This window comes from Peromyscus californicus, unplaced genomic scaffold (assembly GCF_007827085.1).
Source record: "Peromyscus californicus insignis strain IS unplaced genomic scaffold, ASM782708v3 Scaffold_15__1_contigs__length_86483966, whole genome shotgun sequence".
In the NCBI taxonomy this organism is placed as follows: domain Eukaryota; kingdom Metazoa; phylum Chordata; class Mammalia; order Rodentia; family Cricetidae; genus Peromyscus; species Peromyscus californicus.
The window spans coordinates 18472837-18490572 of NW_026294447.1; the positions used below are offsets into that span (position 1 = coordinate 18472837).

The 17736-nt window shown below is 37.4% G+C and overlaps 1 long non-coding RNA gene across 1 annotated transcript in view; it reads right to left on the reverse strand.

The window, feature by feature from the left end:
- LOC128110715 (uncharacterized) overlaps nt 1-17736 on the reverse strand; it is an 87032-nt gene that overhangs the window by 57752 nt on the left and 11544 nt on the right. The window lies entirely within an intron of this gene.

Below are 17736 nucleotides of genomic sequence, written 5' to 3' on the forward strand. Positions count from 1 at the left end.
CAGCAACTGATGGAAACAGATGCAGACCCACAGCCAAACATTTGGCGGAGTTTGGAAAATCTTGTCGAAGAAGGGGAGAAAGGATTGTAGGAGCCAGAGGTGTCAAGGACACCACAAGAAAAACCACAGAATCAACTAACCTGTGCTCCTAGGAGCTCACAGAGACTGAACTGACAGCTAGAAAGCCTTCATAGATCTGACCTAGGTCCTCTGCATATATGTTAAAGTTGTGTAGCTTGGTCTTTTTGTGTGACTCCTAACAGTGAGAGCAGGGGCTGTCTCTTACTCTTTTTTCCAGCTTTTGGGACCCTATTCCACACAGTGCATCCCCTTATCTAGCCTTAATAGGAAGAGCGCTTCCTAGTCTTACTGCAACTTGATATGCCACATTTGGTTGATAAACCTGGGACATCTGACATTTTCTGAATAGAAACAGAGGAGTGGATGGTGGGGAAGGTTGGTGGGATAGACTGGGAGGAGTAGAGGGATGGGAAACTGCAATCTGCCTGTAAAATTTAATAATAATAATAATAATAATAATAATAATAATAATAATAAACATTTTTAAAGATCAAGAACATATGCAAGGCATTATATATTCAAACAATAGTTGTTTCTATCATTCTTTACAATCCAGATGTCTTCTGTTCCCTTCATTAAATTCCTTATTCATTATATCCTATACGAAATTAAATAGAAGTGGGAATAGCAGACATCTTTAGCATGTGCCTGATCATAAGTACAAGATTCAACCTTGTACCAATAATCATATTAACTGTAGATTTCATTTAGTTGCCATATAACATGTGAATAAAATATCTTTCATATATAATTTGTTTTTTTTTTAACTCATGGTATAATACGGCATTTTAAAATGTTCAATGAATATGTTGAAATATGTTATAAATATATTCTTTTAGTGTTACTATCAAATAGTGTTAACTATTGATTTAAGATCCAACCAAATGTATTTCATTCCTGAGATATATTCAACCTGGCTGTGATACATAACTCTTCCTACTTCATGAGATTTAGTTCAATTGTATTTGAGTATTTTGGGTGCATATTATAATACTGGGATGCATTTCTGTATGCTTTTCCCCTTAACTTTGTGTGGATTTTGATCAGCATAAAAACAGCATCATAAGATAATAAACAAAACATTTCTTCCTCTTGTATGTTTTTGGAAGCCTCAATGTAAACATGGTGTTAATTCTTGTCTGACTGATGGAGTTCATTAGTGACATTACCTAGGTCTGTCTAAGACCTTCCTTATGAGCAGTTTTAGATCATTATTTTATTGTTTTGCATGTTTTAGCACTCTTCATAGTTTTCAAGTAAGAGCAAGAAGTATGCAATTACACTGTCTTTTAAAGGTCTCCAAATAATTACTTTTTTAATAAGTCAACAAAGGTTGTATGTGGATTCAAACTTGTGTTTATTGATTTCATTCAGATGAACTATGTATTTCTGTAAAGTGTGCCTTTCAGAAACAAACTCAGTTTGCTCTTCCATCCTTCCTTACTCCCTCCCTCCCTCCCTCCCTTCCTTCCTTCCTTTCTTTCTTTCTTCTTGCTTTCTTTTTCCTTTTCTTTTCTTCTTACAGCTTCATTTCACATTTGAAAGATGGCTTCTTTCATATAAGACTTCTAGGTTTTGGCTTATAGATTTTTTATGGCCTCCATTGTTTTGACTGGAAATTAGCAATCAATCTAACTGTGATTTTTATAGTCTACAATAGGTTTTTTTCTCTTGTAGCTTTAAAAATATTAGCACACCCTTTGGTTTTCAATACATTAATATCAAAGTGTGAGCATGAGGTGTTTTGTGCAAATATTATTCTAAGTGGAATTCCTTTATTGAGAGAAGCTTTTAGTCATCATCTCTTTAAACATTATTTGGTCTCTTTCTCATTCCTTTTTCTTACTCACAGTATACATATGTGGTTGCATATAATGATCTGATCCAGTCTGTGGCAACTACACTTCTCTGATTTCTTAATTGTTCATTTTTTTTTCTCCTCTCTCTGCACAGTTCCTAATCTCCAAGTATTGACCTATAACATCATTTACTCTCTTCTTGCTAACTCATATTTACTACTGAAGTCATATGATTTGTCAGTGATAATATTCTTTTCAAATTCCAAATTTTTCATTTAATTATTTTTATAATCTCTACTTCCTGTTGATATCTTTTAGCTCAGAATATATTGCATTGGTATGTCCAAGGTTAAACAGGTGGGAAAAATTATGAGCTGTCTTTTGACATATGTAAAGTTTCTCTCTTGCAAGATAAAACATGATCTGGAGACTGGAGGAGGGCTGAGAGGACAAAACAGTACTAAAGCAACCATGAGAGCCTAAGTTCCCACAACCAGAAACCATGGAAATCCAGCCGTGGTAACAGACTCTGTCATCACCATGCTCCAACAGAGAGACAGGAGGAAGATGAGGCAGAAAAATCCTTGGACCTTCCCAGACCACTAAAACTTGTCCATATAATGAACAACAAAGAGAGTCTCTCTTAAACAAGGTGGAAGGACAACATTCAAGGTTGTCTTCTGGCCTTCACCCACAGTAATACACATATATGCACATACATCACACACACACACACACACACACACACACACACACACACACACACACACACACACTTGATAAATTGGTCTAAAATAATTTTTAAAATGTTATTCCCCTTAAATATGATATGTACATCTAAAAAATGGTGGGTTACCAAATAAAAAGCCCAGTGTTGAATATGAGAATGTCCGACAAGTTGTTGTTGGTCAGATACATCCTAAATAACCTCAGAATAATACAGGCCATTGATGTTGCTTTTGGTTACCCACAAGAACTTAACATCATAGAACTCTAGTGATGAAAAATATACATATTGTGGTCATAGAACACAAAGAAATCAAGTTGGCATTGGCCAGGAATCTTCATTCCTGCTGGCTATCTCTCATAGTCCTATAAAGTGCTATTCAGGCTGCACGAGGAAAACATCAACCGTTTTGCTGTCTGTGAACTACAATAATGACCACCATGGCAAGATATGGGCACAGTAATGGCATGAACGTTGTGATGGTTACAAACCTCTTTCTCATTGGAATTAAGACCTGCTCCACAGGAGCAAATACATTCTTGATACTGTAACTCTGACCAAGAACCCATCACTGGTGAGCTCACAGCCTCAAAGGTGGGCCTATTACTATTATCACTTGCTAAGTGAAAAGAAATCACTATCAAACTGCTGTCTAAATTTACATTTCTCTACCAATAGATTAATGCAGATCTCTGACATCATCAGAGAAGTTTTTTTTGTTCAGCGGACAATGATTAATTCAGGAACTTACAAATGGTCTAAATGCAGAGAATGAGAGTCTATGAAGCACTTAGCCACAAATGGGGATTTTGTATCACATCCTATCCCCAAGGTTCAGGGATACCATAGAAGAGATGGTGGAAAAATTGTTAGATCCAGAGGTCAGGATGGAGGAGGGTAAAAGAGTATCTTATGAACTCTTTATAAGACAGTATAAGTGTTATACTGCACTCCTGAATTCACAGCAGCTGAGATTGCCTACACAAATCCTGTACAAGTTAAGGGAGTCAACATTCCAGCACAGACTGGGAAGGGGTTCCTAAGCCCTAAACCCTAACTGACAAGATATGGACAGCTCATGGTGGTTAGGAGAGGGAGAATCAGTTTAATTTAAGCTTTTGGCCCCGGTAGTTCAATCATGTTCTGCTGTGGGATGGTCTGTATGTCAAATGTGTTGCTGATTGGTCAATAAATAAATCACTGATTGGCCCGTGGCCAGGCAGGAAGTATAGGCGGGACAAGGAGGAGAATAGAGCTGGGAAGTGGAAGGCTGAGGGAGGAGACACTGCCAGCCGCCATCAGGACAAGGAAGATGTAAAGTACCGGTAAGCCACAAGCCACGTGGCAAGGTATAGATTAATAGAAATGGATTAATTTAAGCTGTAAGAACAGTTAGCAAGAAGCCTGCCACGGCCATACAGTTTGTAACCAATATAAGTCTCTGTGTTTACTTGATCAGGTTTGAGCGGCTTGGGACTGGCGGGTGAGAGAGATTTGCCCTGACTGTGGGCCAGGCAGGAAAACTCAAGCAACAATGTTCCAATGGATAGCCTCACACTCAGAAGTATATGGGCAGCACAAAACTGAGTTGATGGGTGATTTAAAGAAAGCACACACACACACACACACACACACACACGGACAGAAAGTTGCAAAGGGTGTAGAGAAGTGGGATGGATCATGAAGAGTTTAAGTGACAAAAGGAGGGATATGATCAAAATTAAATTTTCAAAAATTATTAAAAATTTTTGCAATGGTAAATTTATGGTATTACATGCATATTGTACAAAATTAGAAGTAATTTAAAAGCCAACACATCTTTCATGACTGCACCTATCTCATTTTAGTTTATTTTCTACCATTCGGGATCACTCCCCAAAGCTCAGGTGTCAGCTGTCCTCAGCTTCTCTATTTGCCAAACTTGCCATACATTTACACATCTCCATCGAATATAATCTGATCATGGAATCCTACTTTTTTTCCAGAACATTACTGAGATAAAGTTCATATGTCATATAATTCAGTCATGTGAACTATATAGTTAAGTGCATTCATAGATAGATTCAACTATCAACACAGACAACTTGACATACCTTTATCACCATAGAGCAAACTATTTGGCTCTTACCCATTTTTCTCATTACTCCTAAACCTAGTCTGTACCACAATAATTTAGCCTTTTACCTCTAAGTCTTGGCCTGTTTGGGAAATTTCTTACCAATTGGGCCATGTAGTATATGTAATATGATAATTTCAGTATGGCTATATGATAGACTAATTTTGTCTGCAAGAAAAAAAGAGTACTGATATATGTATACAATATACTATAGAAGTTAACCTTGAAGTCTCATATTTCATTCCAAAAGTTTTAACTTAATTTCCCTAAGAAACATTTCTTGAAATCCCATGGATTCAATTAGGTGGCCCCTGTGAACTCTTCCTAACTACTATTACATCACATAATGAAGAACACACTCTTGAACAATCATAACGTATTTCACCCTATTTGTGAAGATTTTTTTTATTTAATAATTTTGTCTCATACAAACACATTTGTATAGAAGGTGACTCTATTTAGCCTAATTTGGAAACAAATAAATCAAGATTTGGCTTTTCAACTCTGATTTCACAATGTTATGGCTGGAAGAAATCATAAAAATTCAGTACCTGGACCTATCTCAGGTAAAAAGATCACAGTCCTAGGGGAATAACAGCCAAAAACTGAGGTCCAAGATATCACCATTTATTAAAACACCCCCAGCTAATACGTAGAGAGAATTGAAAACTACTGATTTAAAAAAAATAAAGAACAGCAATTCTCTAATATAATCTACTGGCTATGTTATTTCATGATACTATAGTCTTTAGATTATGATTCTTAGCATTATGTCTGTACAATTAATATTTGAATGTTATCTAACAACAAATGTAAACACACACACACACACACACACACACACACACACACACACACACACACACACAATTTACTATGTAACAAATACATCACATCTCATTTTTTATCCTGAAAGCAAAGATCTCTTGCAAGTGGTTTACTACCCTGTAATCAACCATTCTGTGTCTTTCAGATGAAACCTTTGCCTATGTCTCATTTATATTTCATGTGTCCTATGGGGTCAGCTGTATTGTGCTCCCTGGGTAGGGCACAGGGAATAAAACAGGACTGACCCTACTGACTGAGATGCAGGTGTACCGACCCAAGAATCTGAGCGTGGAAGAGCAGTCCCCACTCCTAATCTGCCATATGATGGTGGAGGTGAGGAAGAGACACCCTCCCCCGTCCCTTGCCACCTGTTGCAGGAGGGAGAGTTGGCCTTGGGGTCATAATAGTGGGAGAAATGGCCCTGCCTCTCACCAGCTGCAGCACTCTGGAAAGTGGCTCCTGCACCTTGCTTGGGCAGCGCAGTTGAGCTGTCCCTGATGGTGTAGGTATGGGAGAGCCCATCCTGAGGGCCTGAAAGCAGGAGAGCTGTGTAGTGGGTAGTTGTTCCAGCTTTGACCTGGAAGTACTACCCCTAGTGAGGCTTCTGGTAACTGCCGTGCCTACCTATGACCTGCCCCTGGGGTGGGGCCCTGACGGGAGTCCTTAAGACCTGAGATGTGGATGTGCCAGGCCTCTTGGTTCCTCTTGATCCTAGATGCTAGAAGGCAGACTGAGTCAGAGTTCTCCAGAGAACCCCGCTGGACTGCACCTCACCTCTCCCAGATCCTGTAACCAACCCCCTTACTGGCTGTAAGTTACCCCAAAATAAACCTCTTTTTAAACTACGTGGAGTTGCCTTGTTAACTCCCCATATTAGAACAGGCCTGTCCCTTGCTCATTGCTGCAAAGAGTGAACTGGCTAGGGCAATGCTGGGGAGCGCACCCTGGTGGTGACGAAAGGGAGAGCAGGGCTGAGCAGCCATGCAACTACCCAGGCCCAGAGTCAGGGTTGTGAGTTGGCCCATGCCATCCGTGATCTGCTAGAGCATGTGAAGGGGCTGGTCCTGAAGACCCAAAGCTGCAGGATCTCCAAAACACAGGGCCGCAACAGGATATCAAAGAGGAGTCCCAGTTAAAATGCAGCATCCACCGTGGAACTGAAACCGGAACCCTCGAACCAGACCAAGGACTCTTTGCAATGCACACTTGCAAGTAAAGATGTATGGATAAAAGGGTTTACTGCGTGACTCACTGGGTCACACTACAGCTTCCATTGATTTTTTTCCTTTTTTTTTCTCCTAAAGAGTGAGGAGAGATCTGACATGGGTGGCTTGGTTGCCACCCAGGACCATGGTGATGGTCCTAGGAGAGATGCCCTTCCACCCCATTGGCAGAGGTGTGGTGAGCCAGACCTGAAGTTGTAAGAGTGAGAGAGCTGTCCTCATTACTCATCTGTCGTGTGGATATGTGGGCAGAGGAGAGTTGCCTTCCCTTACCCCTCACCTCTTGTTGCCTTGACCAGCTGTAGCACTCAGGAAAGCTGGGCCCACACCTCTCCTTGGCAGCACAGTAGAGTTGACCCTATTGACAGAGGCAAAAGTGACCTGGTCCTGAGGTTGTGAGGGTGAGATAGCTGGCCACCTTGTTTGCCATGTGGTGGTTAGGATGAGGAAAAGATACCCCCCCACTTGCTTCTACCACTTGTGGTGGGAAAAGGAGCTGACCCTCTCTCTTACAAGCCACAGCACTAGGGCACAGGGTTTTTTCTTTCTTTCTTTGTTTAGGGGTGTTGTTGTCACTTTTTGCTTCTAGGACATGGTTGAGATGAGAAAGAAGGAGGAATAATAAACGTTTACTTGATTTTAAATGAATTTACATAAGAAAGTTTGAAGGAAACAGACAGGGTGGGCATTTTAAATAGTAGCATATAAAATAACCAGTCTTTAAAGATCATAGTCTATGACCACTCACTAAGATTACTGTGTAACAAAGGAACAAACTTATTATCTGTAAATATTCTACAGACACCTAGATATTCTACAGATATGAAAGTAGAGACATTCATTCTACCTTTAAATTTTAAGTTATGCACATAGGCACAGTATGAGCTTTAGGCATGGGGAATATCTTGTAAAAACAAAAAACCCTTTCCCTGTGATTTCAAAATAAATATACTCACAAAGCTGTATTTTACTTTGAATTGGTTACACAGAATGCCTCTTCAACATACATATTATGATATTAGAATCTATTTCCTTTTTTCTGCATTCATTTTGCACTAAGAAAGTACTTCACCTTGAGTTGATTCATTCAGAATCTGATGATCGTAGGAAAATTAAAGTTTGAGAATGCAGTATACGTTTCTGACCTAGAGATGCACTATATGAAGTATCCCTAGTTTTCTCTCACCACAGATACAGTCTGGACCTTCTTTTTTATTCAGTCTTAATTTTCTCATTTGTATGTTTGCCCTTGATTGCCACAGAAGAGAACAAAAAATGATCCTGATTTCAAGCTTCTCCTATTTCATAGGCTGTATACCTTTCCAGACAGTGAGTGTGATGGGCCTCAGTCACATGTGCATCCCAAGTGACACAAAGCTGGCCAGAGACAGGTGGACACATCTGTTCCAGTTCATCAGACCTGACTAACACTGTGTTCTGTAATCATTATTGTTTTTATCCCAAATTATGGTGTCAATCTGTTCAGAATTAATATGTATTACTCTACCACTTGTTACAAAATTTTCAGCTTGTTTGTTGGACCAAATCCTACCCTAATCACTTAGCCACAATTCCCTTTGAAAATCTAAAAGAGAGAATGTGTATGCAGAGGTTATACTTCCAGTGCATGTCCAAAGATGTTTTTACATAAGTGGATAATATTGCTATTCCCAATGAACGCTTTGTTGTGTTAACAGAGATAGCTTGCTTAGGTTGTGTTAACAGAGATAGCTTGCTTAGGTATTCAGTGCACCGGTTAAATTGTTTTTAATGACTTTTTCTAATGCATGTTATATTCAGCTTTGATTTTTCTCATGAAAAGGAAGGGTTGTCATGTTATTTATTTCACTCAGAATGAAGCTTATATTTTTAATACTTGGGAAATTATAGTTTTAACTCCCTCTTCCCTTTCATGTCCAGTGATTGATAAAAATAAGTGCGTGAAGCCACAATTCTATTTTATTATAATATGATGAATCACTATATTGCAACTTTATTTCTCTTTCCTCTTCCATTTTCCCTGAAGCTATCTAAACACATAGATTTTATTGAAGGGAAAAAGTTATGAATTCATAATTATAATGTAAAGGTTAATTGGCTAACATTCTCTAAATGACTTTCCCACCATCTGGTGATTTTCCTCCACTTTTTCTTCTGATTGGTACAGAGAAAGGTGAGTCTCAGAAGCTGATGAAATTTAAAAGCAACCTATGTTTAAATGGGTTCGGAAATCAGACAGATAAAGAGTGAGTATCATACTCCATGAAAATATGTTTCAAGTTCTCAAACACATAAAAATAATAAAAGTAGAAAGACTGCAAATATTACAAACAGTTACCTTTGACCCAAATTTTGGGGGAGAGGTGGGATGTTGTGGGGTTTCTTATTGGCCACTGCACTTGTTTGCCATAGCTTGGAATGGCAATAGTATCTGGGCAATATGAATCCTGTTAGCTTCATGTAACATATGTGAGGAAGTTATGACCCTAGCTGAAGTCAGATCAGAGAAAAATAATCAAAATTCAGCCAAGAATTAAAATCGGCCTTTCATGTTGATATCTCCTTTAATTTCACTGTGCTGTAGAAAGCAATGTAAGGTATGGTTATATCCAGTGCCCCCGACTCATTGTTAGGCATTTCCCAATAACTGCCCTCAGTCTGTCATGGTAACTATGCGCAGCCTGCCTTAAGCATTTGAACAAACTGCTTTGCAATTATTAGACATGTTATGAGAAAATGTGAACAGCTTTGACCAGCAAATTTTCAATATATTTCTCCCCTCGGGCAAGAATAAAACTTAAAATAAAACTCCTGAGACTATGACATTCTTCTCAGCACATAACACATACCAGGAGAGAATAAAAGGAAAAAGACATGAATATTTGAAAAGGCCTTTTGAATCTTGCAGGCATAAAGTGGAAGTATATATCATTCTCACAGACCTGGAGTCCGTGCAGATACACATTGAAAGACAGGCTTTGTAGCACCGTCCTCTGCTGATATGTCAAAGGAAAAGGATTCACTCTCACCTTTTCAGGGTGTCTGTCATTAGATGCATTAATATGGATGAACCACCACAAAATCAAAAAGCAGCAAGAAAGGTGAGCTTAAAGGGAGGGATTTTAAATATGTTTAAGTTGTGCTTCAATTTGAGGGCTACACTTTGAGGTGCTATAATTACCTTTCTGTCTCCACTCACCCAGGGAGAAAAAAAAGCATTAATTAGATTTCTCTAAAGCCCACTTGTCAGCGTTTTACTAAACATTCCTCAAGCTTCCCAACAAATGAAAGAGTGAACTGATGCTGACAGCAGTTGAACAAGATGGTCTTTTTCTGTCATAGCTTCTGTTATTTTGATGTATTATATTTAAACTAAAATACAGGATTTGCTTTTCCAACACATCCTGTAACTGAAAATTCTGTCCACTCACAATAATTTAAGCAGCAACTCATATTTATTTTGTTAACAAATTCCTATCAAAGAGTAAATAATAAGCATATATGTTTCTACAATACTGTATGTTCAAAGTTAACTTTCAGTTAATTCATGTCTCATCACTACATGATACATGATGACATATAGTTTAATAATGATGTCACAACTATACTGGCTGTCCCATGCATAATATCCTTGGTTGGGAGATAACTTATCATTAATATGTAATTTTTTTTCTTAATGCCTAGGCAATGAGCTTGAAACCCACTCCTAATGTAAAGGAAATGAGAAAACCATGATTTAATTTAGAGCCTTTATCTAAAATGTTTGTTACACAATATAATCCTTAATTATTTTATAAAAGTAAACAAGACAAAGTTGCATTCTGTAAACTACAAATTTACTGAAACACCCAAAGAAAAGAAACAAAAGGTTATTTTGTGCTAATTTCTGAACATATAAAATAATTGTGAGATCTTATTTCATGGTTAATATTATGTACCAGGATTGATTTTTGAATTCCATTTACAAAAAAAATGATTTTTCTGTCTTAGTTCAATAGTTAAATTTAGTAAGAATTATGGCATTACCTGAAGAAGCTATGAATTATATCTATTAAGTAACATATTCCTTAATATTTTTAGTAGATTGTTTAATTGTGAGTAATTTCAGATTATTTCATTTTAATATGAAGAGTCTCACATCTGCTTTACCTACCTTTTTTAGTGATGACATCTTCCATGTTTTGCCATGCCTATTATCAACATTGATTGACTCAATGCCACCAGTAATAGAGTTGATTCATCCTTTCAGGCTTTTGCAGTAGTGACCTTTGTTCAAAGACCTCATACAGAAAACCAATGTATATCTAGACATCATCCTGTTATCACACAGCTTATAGTCTCAATCAGCTGCTCAGTCTTTCCTAACATTGACATTTTTCAAGATGGGCCTACTGACAGATACAGTAGTGGCAAGACTGGTCTATATGCAGAAGCAACAGCTTTCTGGATTGGATTTTAGACTTGCTCCACAGGAGGGCATGAAAGCCTGATACTGTAAACATGGTTTAAAAGAATACGGCTGAGAAGTCATAAGCCACAGAGCAGATACTCTTGATGCTTTGCTGAATGGTTCCCATTGCCAGACTGATTTCTAAATATTAATGACCAGATACTTATGAGTAGTACTAATTGGACTCAGTGGGCTGAATAAACAAATAAAAGGGGTACATGAAGTTGGGAGAGAGAGATGATGATGGGGCACTCCTGGAGTAAGTTAGATGGAGAGAAATGGGGGTTATAGATAATCAAGCTATTGTGTATGGTATTTTAAAAAAATAAGTAAAAAAGATTAAAAACAGTTTTGTGGTATGTCACCCAAGTTGAGATTGTCTAGTGATTTCACCTGATTAGACTGAAGTGAATGGTTTTTGTGCAAGAAGCTCATCTACGTGAGGTTCTCCTCTTTTCATGCAGCTCATCTGAACTGATGCATGACATCAACATGTTTCATAACAAGCATCCTTAACAGTGAAATGGGTTAAGATAATGTCAACAGCTGTCTTCACTGTAAAGACATTTCTACAATAATCTATACTTTTAATAGTATTTTACATTTTTTCTGGGTAAATTGCTTTTAAATTTTTTTCTTTTATTTTTCGTATTATAATCACATTGTTTCTTCCTCTCTTTTTTACCTCCAAATGCTCCCACATACCCCTCCTTGCTCTCTTTCAAATCATGGCTCTTTAATTGCTAATTGTTCTTGCATGCATATTTATTCCTAAATATAACCTGTTCAGTCCAAATAACATTACCTGGATGTATTGTTTTCAGGGGTGACCATTTGGCACAGGACAATCAGTTGGTGTGTACTTCCCTGGAGAAGACCACCTCTCTTGCTCCCAGATTTCCTCAGTTGCCTACAGCACTTTGTCTAGAGTTGACGCCTCATGGACTCTCCCATCCACTTTGGAATGTCCATTGGTGTCATCCTTGTTCACCTCATGTCTGCACAATTGTGTTGGTGAGCATTTATGAGTGTAGCTTCTGGTGTTACTAAAAGACATGCTTTTACAGCAAACTCTCTGACCTTCTGGCTCTTACAATCGTTCCACCCCCATTCCTCAATCTTCCCCAAGTCTCGGGTGCAGGAGTGTTTTGTAAATGCATCCATTGAGGCTGAGCTCCACAACTCTGAATGTTGATTGGTTGTGGTTTCCTGTGGTGATCTCTGTCTGTTACAAAGAGAAGTTTCCTTGATGAAGGGTGAGGACACTTATCAGTGGGTATAAAGACAAATGTTGAGATCGTTATTAGGGGTTATGGTGGTTTATTAAGTCTAGTTCTCATTTGAGTGGAGTGAAATTAAGCACTACTTCCTGGATATTAGTATACACACGTATTATTTGGAATAAATCTTGCAAAGACAGTGGGTTCTTTTTCTATCTTATTTGTCTCTTTATTAATTAAGGATGAAGTCATGATTAGTTATATTATTTGTGTTTTAATTCAATATAGTCAGTCTTTATTGTAAAAATGATTCTGCTTTTAGCCATTGGAGGTATTTTTAGAATTATCTTGTGATAGTTAAAATAGTAATAAAATATTTTAAATTTATTAATAATTAAATTTATGAAATCACTGAATAATTAACTTATTAATAAAATTATCAATAAATATTCTGTAGTATTTATGAAAATTTTATGAGATTTAATTATAAAAGTCATTTCTCACACAAGTCCCCAGAATACCTCTTACATAAAGCATAATGTTTCATATATCTTTCCTGAAGATTTAGTTGCAGAGCTAATTACTACACAGCAAAAGGGGTGTATTAAGATAGAATATAACATACCTGTGACCTCAAAAAAATTTCCTCACCAAAGCCCTTCCATGTATACATCACTGTTAATGCTCTGTGGTTTTCAGCAGTCTATCCAACACTCCCAACTCCCTGTCTGCTTATCCTTTCCTTGTGATGTTACAATCTCCATATATCTAACGCGATTTTTAAGCTGTCTAGCTTTATCAGTGTGTGCAGAGACCTCAGAAATGATTCTTAGGAGACCTTACCTTCCATTAAAAACACTAACTCCCAAGTCATTGTGTGTAGAATTCATTATTCTTTGGGGGCAGATAACACCATAGTTTGTGGTAGGTTAAAGTCATTCTTTTTCATTTCTTATATTTTGAAACATTAATTGAAATAGTTCTTTCTCCAGAAAGAGATGAAAACTTAGCCCTTCATAAAATGGTTTTTAAAACAAAAGATATCACTTTTAAGTTTTTAGTGTCATGAGAAAGGAGACATATTAGCCAAAGAAAGCAGTAGAACATCATAGAAGTTCATTTTTAAGTATTTTTTGTTATTAAAAGCGATTTTCATTTTATTTTTACACATCTCTGACCTTTCACTAATTTTCATGGAGAGCATGGAGAAGGGAACATATGGACACTGTAGAGAGGCAGATCCTTGTAAATGGCATGTCCTACAAATTTCAGTAGGTTTCTTCTCATTAGATGTGCTTTGATAGACTGAAAGCACAGACTAGCGGGAATGTGCAATGGTACAGATTTCGGGAAAGTGCAGACCAAGCAACTTTCAAAGATTGATGGGATGGTTCTCGGATTGGATTATGGAAGTTAAGATCTATGGCAGGCCAAACTGGCAAAAAGAAAATAGACCTGGGAGTCATGCCAAGCAGAATACGTATTAATGTGAAAGTGGGGTCAACTCACAAGCATGAGCAGTATAGGCTAAAATTTAAAGGCTGTGTGTTTTCAAAGTACTTGGCAAGCATGCAGAAAATGAATTTGGATTTTGATTTCCTCCATGAACTATTTGAGAATGATTTTAGAGAGAGCATCTATAATCCAATAAAACTCTTTTTGTAGAATCATCCAATCCAGATCGGCATCTGGCTACCAGTACACAGAAAAATCTGTTCATCTTCTCACCAAAGTGCATATTCAGAAAAACGTGAAAATACAGACCCCCAGAGAGTTGTATTGAGACCATCCTAAAGTTAGAGTGTAAACATTGTCGTATTAGACACAGCAAAGTTTATTCAGTTTGTTAAAATTATTCCATTTTTATTCTGTGGAAAGTAACTACAATACAGAGAAAGAAAGCAAGCCAGCCATTCAACTTCAATGATAGGACCTTGAAACAGAAAGAAAAGGGCTACATGCATTTAGACTCATGTGCATACACACACACACACACACACACACACACACACACACACACACACACACACACACACATCCTCTGCCCCAAAACCTAGGGAGTTCAAGTTGGAAATGATTTTTAGTAAAACATTCACTGAATTCTGAGATATGCACAACACATGGAGATGGCTGATGAGACCAGTGACCACAAAAGCTCACATCAAGAGAGGAACAGGATCAAGACACCGAAACTCTGAAGGTCGTGAGAGCTCCACCCACATCTATTGAATTAAAACATCATAAAGACCACTTGAAGGGGTAAATTCACCCCTTCCATCCCTTCATTCATTCATTTGCCCTGCCAGAGGACCCAGAATTAAAGTGTCATTTTGTAGACAGAAACTAATTCTGGTTTTATTTCCATCTCCAACTTTCCAGCATTTGGAACAGTATACAAATCTGGATACTTTATAAACTACCCAGTATTTTGTGGGGTTTTTTTTTTTTTTATGTAGCGGCACAAATGGATGAAGAAAGAGTTGCACTATTTGTGTCTGTTACAGTGATGGTGAATAAATATCCAATGTTCCCCATCACAAAGCCTATAATAAAGTAATTATGAATGAATGTTTTAATGTCAAACATTATACAGCATATACATGTATTGAAACATGACAATCATGACATTGCATAATACAAATTTTACATTTTAATCTATCACTTACATAAATAAAAAAAACAAAAGAATATACCAAAAAATGATTGTAAGTTTAACAATCTAATCAAAATCTTACCCATAAGACTGTACATATCTCTAAAAATAGGAATTTTACTTTTAAGATTTGTGACTTCTTCTAAAATAACCTCTTTCCTCTAGTACAGCTTTAGATTTAAGAAAATGCTGCAAATGTAATTCTGAGAACTCCAAAATACTTTTTCCTCAGTTGCCATTATTACTGACATTTTACATTGGCATTCATAAAGGATCACACCAAGAGACAGTTATATGTGGACAGACGGGAGTTCATGAGGTCTCCACTCTAGAAGAAAAACTACAGGCAACTACAGAATGCTGAGGGTGGGAGAAATAACCTTCTCCAGGGAAAAGTAATGCCTACTGGTTATCCAACACCAAACGGCCAGCCCTGAAAACATACCTACAGGTAACATTACACAGACTGAGTAGATTATATTTATGTATGTAGGAATGGATGTGTGTGTGTGTCAACAATTAAAGAAAAGGGGGCTACTAATTTAAAAGAGAATGAGGGGAACTACATAGAAAGCTTTAGAGATAGGAAGTGGAAGGTGGAGATGATGTACTTATATTATAATCTTCAAAATTATTTTTACAATGAATGCACTATATTTGAACAAAGCACATACTGTTTTTATGTTCCTTGCTTTTTGCCTAATGTCCTACTTAAATTCCAGAGTCTCACCGGAACATTACACTGCAGCCATCCCAGAGTTCTGCCAGGACATCACACTGTAACTATCCTAGAATTTTACCGGTATATCACACTACAGTCACCATGAGCTGTTGGCTGAATGTGGCTTGGAGAATTTCTTTTGTTTTCCTTGATGGGAGGACTTTGGTAATTTTACAAAGTGCCGTTCAGGTTTTACAGAATGCTGTTTAGCTTTTATAGAATGTTCCTTGCATGGAATTGTCTGATATTTTCCTCATATTTAGACTTAGGATTTCTGGGAGGAAAACTGCAGAGGCAATGTGTCATTCTTATCACACTATCAAGTGGTCAGACAATGGAAAGACTTAGTGCTATTGATATTATAATATTGGCAGCCTTGCAGAGGTAGTGTTTGCTACTCTTTCCCCTCCAGTTACACACTATATTCAATATGCTGGGTGTGGGTGAAGAATATAAAATTTTATCTCTGTCATTTGACAGCCAAATATCTATACAAGTTACTTGAAATGACTAAAAAACTATTTCCAACTAGCATTAGCATACTTATTCAATAATGTATTGACTATTCTGGATAACTATCCTGAATTCCATTGTTTATTCTGTTGTTCAACTTACTTCAGCATTGGCCATTTGATCTGTCAAAGACTCATCTATCCCTTTGAAACACCTACTTTGTGAGTACACGTGTGTAGGTGTATACATATCTGAATACCTCTTCAAATTCTGGTGACACAAAACAACCATGATTGGTATTTCCCATCTTATGCTTTGAACTTCTTGAAGACTTGACTTATTATGTTGGAGGATAATAAACTAAAACTTGAGCTTAAATGTATATGTTACTGCTAGGGATGCCTGCTTCTTAACCCTCTCAGCAACAAGGAGAGCATTCCTGTACAAACTAAACAGTCCAGTGTACATGTTGATTTACATGCAATTCACATGGTGCTGGTATGGGATTTTTGTTTATTTTGTTTATTTCAACTTCAATACAAACTGGTGCCATCTGGGAAGAGGGAATATCAATTGAGGAACTGTCTCCATCAGATTGGCTTGTGAACATGTTTGTGGGGCATTTTCTTGATTAATGATTAATGTGGGAGGTGGGAGGGCTCAGAACTGGTGGTGATGGGGTGTCTCCCCACGGTAGGTGGTTCTGGGTTATACAAGAAAGCAAACGGAGTGAGCTATGGAAAGCAAACAGAACACTGTCAGTAAACAGTGCCACGGCATGGTTTTGACTTCAGTTCCTGCACTGAATTCCTACCCTGACTGCACTCAGTGACTGACTGTGATAAGGGTACGTAGGCAAAATAAGCCCTTTTGTCTCCAAGTTGCTTTTGGTCATGGTATTTTATTATAGCAATAAAGAGCAAAGTAGTGTACATATTTATGTCCAACTCTAAGTCAATACCACGTAGATCATTCCAGCCTGCTCCTCTTGCTGTAGCCTACCTCGTGAAATGTTCCTTTGAAAGTATATGAAAAGGCTATAATTTTAAAAATGGTATTGTGTATGTTACACATTTTGTTTTGGTAAGAATACACTAAAAAAAAAACCTAAATGAATCAAAGGATTTTAAAATATCGGTACTCATGGCTAGACAGGCTGCTCAGTGCACTGACTGCTTTTTCAGAGGACCAGGGTTTGATTCCTAGCAACCACGTGGTAGCTTTTAGCCATCTGTAGCTCTAGGTTCAGGACTGCTTTTGCCCTCGTTTGCCCTCCATGGGCATAAGGCATGAACATGATAGACAAACATACATGCAGCAAACCACTCATCCACAAAAAAATACAATAAATTTTAAAAGAAATCAATACTCAAAAATATGCATACTTGTATTTTATCAGTGAAAATATCTTTTTAAAAATTTTGATATTAGACTATAATTACAACATTTTTCCATCTCTCCAAAC